The following is an 8,478-nucleotide window of genomic DNA, read 5'->3' as shown; positions in this document are numbered from 1 at the left end:
AAGGAAAGGAAAGGAAAAATGCCAAGTATTGGCAAGAATGTGGAGAAACTGAAACCCTTGTGCATTATTATTGGGAATGCAAAATGGTGCAGCTGCTCTAGAAAACAATTTGGCACTTCCTCAAAAAGCAAAGCATAGAATTACCGTAAAATGAAGCAACTATAATCTAGACCTATATACAAAAACATGGAAAGCGAGCACTCAAAGATACTTACACACCAATGTTTATAGAAGCATTATTCACAACACCCAAAAGGTAGAAACATAAATGTCCATCAACAGTTGAATAAACAAAAAGTAGTATATACATACAAGGAGATTTATTTATTTATTTTTAGTTTTAGTTTTAACTTTTTTGAGACGAATTCTCACTCAGTTGCCCAGGCTGGAGTGCAGTGGCGTGATCTTGGCTCACTGCAAGCTCCACCTCCCAGATTCACGCCATTCTCCTGCCTCAACCTCCTGAGTAGCTGGGACTACACATACAAGGGAATATTATTCAGCTATAAAAAGGAATGAAGTACTAATGCATATTACAACATAGATTAACCATGAAAACACTATGCTAAGTGAAAGAAGACACTAACAAAAACCACAGACGATTGCATTCACATGAAATGTCCCAGACAGGGAAATCTACGTAGACAGAAAGTAGAATTCCTTAGAGTTGGGAAAGCAGGGGGAGCAATGGGATGGCAGGGACTTGGGGTATGATAGCTAAAGGGTGCAGGGTCTCTCTTTGTTCTAAAATTGACTATGGTGGTGGTTGCACATACCTGTGAATATATTAATTGAACACTGTATATACAATGTATGTGTGTGTTTATTCATTTCTGTAGTTATAACAAAATACTTGAGACTAGATAACTTATAAAGAACAAAATCTATTTCTCACAGTTCTAGAAGCTGGGAAGTTCAAGATCAAGGTGCCAGCATTTGGTGTCTAGTGAGGGCCTTCTTGCTATGCCCTCACAGGGCAGAAGGCAGAAGGGCAAAAAGGGATCCTAGCTAGTTCTCTCCAGCCCTTTGATGGGAGCAAGAATCCATTCATGAGACTGGAGCCCTCATGACCTTATCACTTCCCAAAAGCCACACCTCTTAATACAGTTGCATTGGGGAGTTGATAAGGCCATAATGAGACACAAACATTCAAACCATGGCATTCCACCCCAGGTCCCCCAAATTTATGTGCTTCTCACATACAAAATACATTCATTCCATCCCAATAGCCCCAATGTCTTATCTCATGCCAGCATCAATTCAGAAGTTTGAAGTCTAAAATTTCATCTAAATATCATCTAAAGCAGACGTGTGAGATTGTTTCAACCAGAGGCAAAGTACTTCATTCAGACTTCAGCAGTGGCTCACTCCTGTAATCTCAGGACTGCGGGAGGTTGAGGCGGCCGATCTCTTGAGCCCAGGAGTTAGAGAACAGCCTGGGCAACATGGCAAAACCCCATCTCTAACACAAAAAAAGAAAAAACAAACTAGCTGGGCATGATGGCATACGCCTGTAGTCCCAGCTACTCAGCAGGCTGAAGTGGGAAGATAGCTTGAGTCCAGGAGGCAGAGGTTGCCACTGTACTCCAGCCTGAATGACAGAGCAGACAAAGAACAGACATTCCCATTACAAAAGGAAGAAATAGGAAAGAAAAGAGTAACATTTCCCAACCAAATCCAAAACCAAACAGGACAAACATCAAATCAATCTCAAGGCTGGAGAATAAATCTTTGGTTCCATGTCCTGCCTTCCAGACACAATGGGGCAGAAGTTGGGTTCCCAAGGCCCTGGGCAGCCCTGCCGCCAACTGCTAGGCACAGCCCTCACAGCAGCTCTCACAGGTTGCAGTTGGGTACCTGCAGCTCTCCTAGGCTGGCACTACACACTGGTAACTCTACAGTTACAGGCTCTCGGCGGCAGCCCCACCCCCACAGCTCCATTAGGCATTGTCCTTGTGGGAGCCCACTGGTGTGCCCTCAACCTCAAGACTCTGCTGGGCATTGCCCTAGTGGGGGCTCTTTTTGGCACTCCTGCCCCTATGGCTTCAATAGGCATTATCCAAGCAAGGAGTCCGCAGCAGTCCTACCCTGCAGCAATTCTCTGTCTGAGCCCAAGACTTTCTGAGGCATCCTTTCAAATCTAGGTGAAGGTAGCCATGCATCCACAGGTCTTGCACTCTGCATATCTGCAGACTTAGCACCATGTGGATGCCACCTAGGCTTATGGCCTGTGCCTTCCAGAGCAATGGGACTAGCTGCACTTGAGCCCCCTTGATCCACAGCTGGGATATCCAAGGAGGGCTGCACTGTAATGCAGAGAGTAGAGAAGTGATGCTGGGCAGTGAATGCTGAGGTCCTACAGGCGCCCAAGGCCTCTCCTTTGACATAGTTCTGTTCCCCTGGGCCTTGGTACTCTGGGCCTCTGATGGGAGGGGCAGCACTGATAATCTCTGAAATGCCTTCAGGATCATTCTTCCATTATCTTGATGAATAGCATCTGGCTTCCTTCTAGCCATACTAATCTCCTTATCAAAAGGTCACTTGGCCACACCCTTAGTGTTTTCTCCCAAACATGTTTTTACAACCTGAGCAAGCTAAAAATTTTCCAAATCCTTACATTCTGCTTCCTTTTTTTTTCTCTTTTTCTTTTTTTTGGAAACGGTCTCATTCTGTCACCCAGGCTGGAGTGCAGCAGCAGAATAATGGCTCACTGTAGCCTTGACCTCCCAGGCTTAAGCAATTCTCCTGCCTCAGTCCCCTTGAGTAGCTAGGGCTAAGTGCACACCACCACACTCGGCTAATTTTTTTGGTTTTTAGTAGAGATAAGGTCTCATTATATTGCCCAGGCTGGTCTTGAACTCCTGAGCTTAAGCAATCCTCTCACCCTGGCCTCCCCAAGGGCTGGGATTACAGGCATGAGCCATAGTGCCCAGCCTCTACTTCCCTTTGGATTATAAATTCAATTTTCAATTCATTTCTCTCACATTTTACTGTAAGCAATTAAGAGAAATCATGCAGCATACTGAACACTATGCTCAGGGATTTCTTCCACAAAATACCCTATTACTCTTAAATTCTGCCTTCCCCAAAGCCCTAGAGTCTAGGCACAATTCAGCCAAGTTCTTTGTCCCTTTGTAGCAAGGACTGTCTGTCCTCCAGTTTCCAATAAGATATTCGTTTCCATATACGACTGCATCAGAATGGGCTTTACTGTCTATAATTCTACCAGCATTCTGGTCATAACCACTTAGAAATTTCTAAGAAGACATAGGTTATCTCTACGACTCTCCTCTTCTTCTAGGCCCTCACTAGAATCATTCTTAACGCTCTATTCACAGAAATCTAGGCTTTTTCTAGCAAACACTTCCAAACTGTTCCATCCTCTATCCATTACCCAATTCCACTTTTCTTTTAAGTATTTGCTATAACAACACCCCACTCTCAGTACCAATTTCTTTCTGTCTGTGCTGCTATAACAAAATCCACAGGTTAGGTAATTTATAAATAATGGAAATTTATTTCTTATGGTTCTGGAGGAGAGGAAGTCCAAGATCAAGGCACTGGGGTTTAGTGTCTGGTGAGGGCCTCTCTCTGCTTCCAAGATGGTGCCTTGTTGCCACACCCTCCAGAAGGGAACAAATGCTGTATCCTCATATGGTGGAAGAGCAGAAGAGAGCAAACCCATTCCCTCTCAGGCCCTTTTAAAAGGGCCCTAATCCCATCTATGTGGATCTATCTAATCCCTTACGACTTAAACACCTCCTAAAAGCCCCACCTCTTTATACCATCACCTTGGCCATTAGGTTTCAACACATGAAAATTGGGTGATACATTCAGACCACAGCAATGTGTACACACACACACATACAATTGCACATATCTGTAAATATACTAATTATAATTGAATTATATACTTCAAATTTAAATGGGTAAATTGTATGGTATGTGAATTATACCTCAACAAAGCTTTTTTTTTTTTTTAAAGAGAGGACTCTATGAAAAAACTAGTCCATAAAGATACATGCACACATGTAAACAATGAGAACACATGGACACAGGGAGGGGAATAACACACACTGGGGCCTGTCAGGGACGTGAGAGGGACTGAGGGGAGGGAAAGCATCAGGACAAATAGCTAATGCTTGAGGGGCTTAAAATCTAGATAACAGGTTGATAGGTGCAGCAAACCACTACAGTACATGTAAACCTATGTAGCAAACCTGCATGTTCTACACATGTATCCCAGAACTAAAGAAAGAAAAAACTAGCCCAATGAAATAATCGGCACAAGAGGGGTTCCAGCCCCATCCCCGACCCCCCAAAATTTGGGACCACCATAGTCTAGCCATCTTCCTCCTCAAGTGTCATAATACATCGTGGCACACAAAATTTTCTGAAATGTTGTGCCATAAAGAAACCAACTTTATCTAATTCAAAGTTTCCTCACTGATTTGGCAATACATTATTAGCTCCTGTAGTATCTATAATCTTCAGGAAGCATTAAGTTGCCCAACATCACCACCAGCCTAGGAAGACATGAAAGATGACAAAGGAATGAGTCCAAAGTTCAGTGGAGCCCATCAATGCATTTACTGACCAACTAGGGTAGGCATAAAGACAAACATTCAAAAGTGTCTTCACTATCCAAGGAAGAACTTTGGTGGTAGAATTTTTCAAAAGGTGGCATTAAGCACAAGTGAAACACACTAGAGCCTTATACACAGAACAGACTCACAGTGCAAGCAAGACAAAAGCTGCTTTAATACCACCTACCCTGACAGGGAAATAATGGGACAACCCAATCCTCCCTCCCAAGGTAGGGTCAGGCTCACGCTGACAGAAAATAGGTAAGGGCATCAGTCAGAAGCCCCACTGGGACATCTTTATTGCTTCTCTCTATGGCTTGGAGGCTTTCCTGGTTGCAGGCTGTGATGCTGAGACATGAAGGCACTGAGTAAGGACCTTGGAAGAAGTGGGGTGTTAGCATGCACAAGCTCAAAGCAGATACAATTCCTGCCTTCCTAAAAGAAGGCAGGTGGGGTTTTCAAATCCGCTCAAGATTCAAAAGGTTTCAAACCTTTCTAAAAGTGTTCTATCATCATAAACAAAAGAGAAACCACTAAATAAAATCCATAGGAATCCAAACAAAAGTCAAAGCAGGACACTGTACAAATATTTGCCCCTGGAATAAAGTATGGACACATTTAAGAATGTCATTTATAACAATGTAGGGCTAATCACTAGAAAATTCTTGGTACAAAAATTCTTAGATTAAGTAATAGCATTATTAATAATAATTATTACCAAGTAAAGTGTCCTCTTCAGAGAATTTCTAGAGAAAAAGACACTGAAGTGAACACAGGGGGAAATGTATTAAGACCTTACTGCACAAAGTGTGGGCCACTGACCAACTGCAAGCATAACACCGGGGAGCTGGTCAGAAACCCAAAACCTCAGGTCCCACCCCAGACCAACTAAATTAGAAGCTGCATTTTATCATCAGCCCCCGGAGATTCCCATGCATATTAAAGTTTAAGTTGCGGTATTTTCAGACATTGTTAATATTTAACTTCTATCAGAATTGAAACGTGCCAGCTCCCTTTAAGAAAATAAATAAGCAAAATATATTAACATCACTATTTTATTGTTCAGTCAACCCAGGCCATCCCTCTACTCACCCTCCCTTCCTACACAGATTTCATTATTTTCCATCTAAGCAAGGCAGGAACAGATGACGGAGACAGACTGGCTCCTCAAACACCTGTTGAGTGAATGACATGCGGGGTCCCTTGTCAAAAGCCACCCAGAGCACTCCTTGCCATTCTCATCCCACTTGAACGCTGAACAACTGCTCGGAATTGCACGGCCATTGTTGGCAACGGCACATCACCAGCCTCAAGCCACCAGGACTACCTTGACAACACTCAGAAGCTGGCTCCCAGACACAGCACAGGAAAGGAAAAAACATTATTTTGTAGGTGACTTACAGGTACCATTTACACATTTAGAATTTTCTTCCCTCACTAATATCAGATTTGAGCCTGAGGCATCTAGAGTTCAGCCCAGACTCTTCCAGGTGCCTGCAGGCAAATCTCCACAGACCAGAAATGCTCCTGGAGAGATAGTCCCGGGGACCCCCTGACCAAGGAGGGAGAGAAAAAAAGGGAAGGAAGAAGCAAATGGAGCCAATAAATGCCTACTGGCCCCCCAGTCCTAGTCACAGCTCAGCATTTTCCGGCCCCTTTAATTTAACCTCCGCCGGCTGTGAGAGGAACAAAGCCCATTCCACATGAAAACAGAAGAGAAATATGCTTCCTGAACAAATCAGAATAAACCGTCACGGAAAGCGTTCCAGGGTTTAGGATGGGTTAGGACTTTGTGGATCACGCCCAGCCAGTGAATTCTGTGAAATATGAGAAAATATGGTCCATCACACCAGTTCCACACGTGATGCATGGCCATGCCCACTACCAGATGTGCCAACTTATTTGTTTAATCTGACAAAAGCAAAAGGCCTGCATAAAGGCCTCTTTTGACATGTGCTCCCAGACCTCCTAGGGTCCACAGGGCTCATACTGCCTCAAAGCCACCCCTCATTCTGCCCTTGACCCCTCAGACAGGAACTGCCAACTTTCTAACTGAATCACCAGAAGCCCCAGTTACAAGGCCTAGAACACCGTATCAGTTCTCAAACTTTATGCCTGTAAGGATCACTTGGCATGCTTCACAAAGAAAAGAATTTCAGGTCCCAAGCCCAGAAAGTCAGTTTCATAGCTCAGAGCTGAGGCCGGGGATAAGCACTGAGAGGCGGTTGGCTCTGATGTAGGTGGTTCAGAGGTCACACTTTAAAAACCCTGGTCTCTCCTACACATTCTTCCTCCTGAGAATTACCAGAATGCAGCCTCCGAAGTCTGAAAGAAAGGTAAAACTATTCTAGTCCAAGCGAGTTTCCTAAGACGTTCTTACTAAGTCACAAGTAAATACTCCAAGAAGCTGTCTGGTTTTTGTGGGAACACAAGTGTCACTGAATTTAGGCTGTGGCCTAAATATGCAAATTTTGGAGCCTAACCTCCAAAATTCGAAAGATGCAGTGTTCTCTGGGAAGTCTGGAAGCTCATTTCTGGGGTGGTAATTACATGATGGCTGGAGGAGCAACTGGTGATGGAAATCCTTAGGAAACACTAAAAATAACTCACATTTTAATCGACCAATCTGGAACTTCTCTCACCCCTTCATGCCAATCGTGCAATTACCATAACTCCATTCACCGTGTTCCTCAGCAGTTAGTATGCACCATTCTCAATCCTACAAGATGGTAACTTTTATCCCTGATTCACAGGTCCAGGTACAAGGGCAGGTAGCACAAGATGGGGAGGGGACTGAACCACACGGCACTCATACCCCACCCTACAATTAAAAACCGTCCTTCAGCACGTGGCTGCCAAGCACCTCAAACTGAAACAAGTGTTCTCTACCTCCTTCCTCTGGAGTGACAGAGAGGAAGAAAATCCCCGTAAGCCCTTCTGGCCCTGCCCACCACCTCCCCTGTTCCCACCCAGGCCAAAGGGGGAATGCGTGGGCCCTGCTCCCACCCCCGATGCTGACATCAAAGGAGCAGACACACACAGGAGACTCCAGGCAGCACCCGAGGCCCTGGCCGCCAGTACGTCATAATCCCTACAGTCGCTGCCTTTCAGACTTAAAAAGAACAATGAGGAAAGACACCCACGCTTCCCCTCACTGGGCTAGGAAGGAGAGCTTTGCGGGTTTAGACTGCAGTCTCCTCCCCCCTCGTAGCCACCTGTGTGCCGGCTCCGCAGACGAGGTCCCCCCAGCACCCTGGCAGGGACTGTGCCATTCAACAGACAAATGGCAGCCGACCAAGGAGGCGACTGGCGTGTGGAACAGGTGATCCGATTGTTTTTCTGAAGAGCAAGGGCTAGGACGTCCTACGTGTTCATATGCACAATTTTTTGAACTCCATCAAGAACACAAATCCCATGCCCACATCTTCACTGCTCAATTCGCATTAATTGTCTGATAGGCACCTTCCAGGGAGAAGGAGGTTTTCATGGAGAAAGAGGCAACGTTGACAAGATGTGTTTACCCAAGCCTTTTATACCGGACTATATGCTATCCAGGTTTCAGAGAAGTCCAGGCAGGCTCTGACATTATGTTTCTCACAGAAAAAGCCGATGCAGTAGCCCGGATGCCCGGATCCGCTCATTTCCCAAGCGGGTTCCCACACCCGCTGCCCACCGCCTGGCGAGGAAGGAGCGGGCGAGGTTCGCTCGAGTCGTCGTCACGGGTTTCCGTGGGTACAGTTATTACTCGTTACATAATATTAACAATTAAGATTAAAAATGGTTACATAATACTGTCCTACGGCTGGCGGCAACGAAGCTCGCGATCTCGGACTGCAGCGAGCCCGCGGCAGGCGGGCAGGGGATGGCGCGGCAAGACCTCCCGGCCTCCCTC

At 45.3% G+C, this 8,478-nt stretch overlaps 1 protein-coding gene across 1 annotated transcript in view; it reads right to left on the bottom strand.

Moving 5' to 3' along the window:
• Window positions 1-6,916, bottom strand: part of GRB10 (growth factor receptor-bound protein 10) — a 189,863-nt gene extending 182,947 nt beyond the window's left edge. The window contains exon 1 of the mRNA XM_011947528.1: window positions 6,802-6,916. The gene's annotated coding sequence lies outside the window, so the exon portion shown is untranslated. The remainder of the gene's footprint in view (window positions 1-6,801) is intronic.
• Window positions 6,917-8,478: the final 1,562 nt, after the last annotated feature.

The sequence above is a fragment of the Colobus angolensis genome, unplaced genomic scaffold, assembly GCF_000951035.1.
Source record: "Colobus angolensis palliatus isolate OR3802 unplaced genomic scaffold, Cang.pa_1.0 Scaffold268, whole genome shotgun sequence".
Taxonomy (NCBI): Eukaryota; Metazoa; Chordata; class Mammalia; order Primates; family Cercopithecidae; genus Colobus; species Colobus angolensis.
The sequence above is the reverse complement of the archived record's forward strand: the minus strand, read 5'-3'. Positions and strand labels throughout refer to the sequence as shown.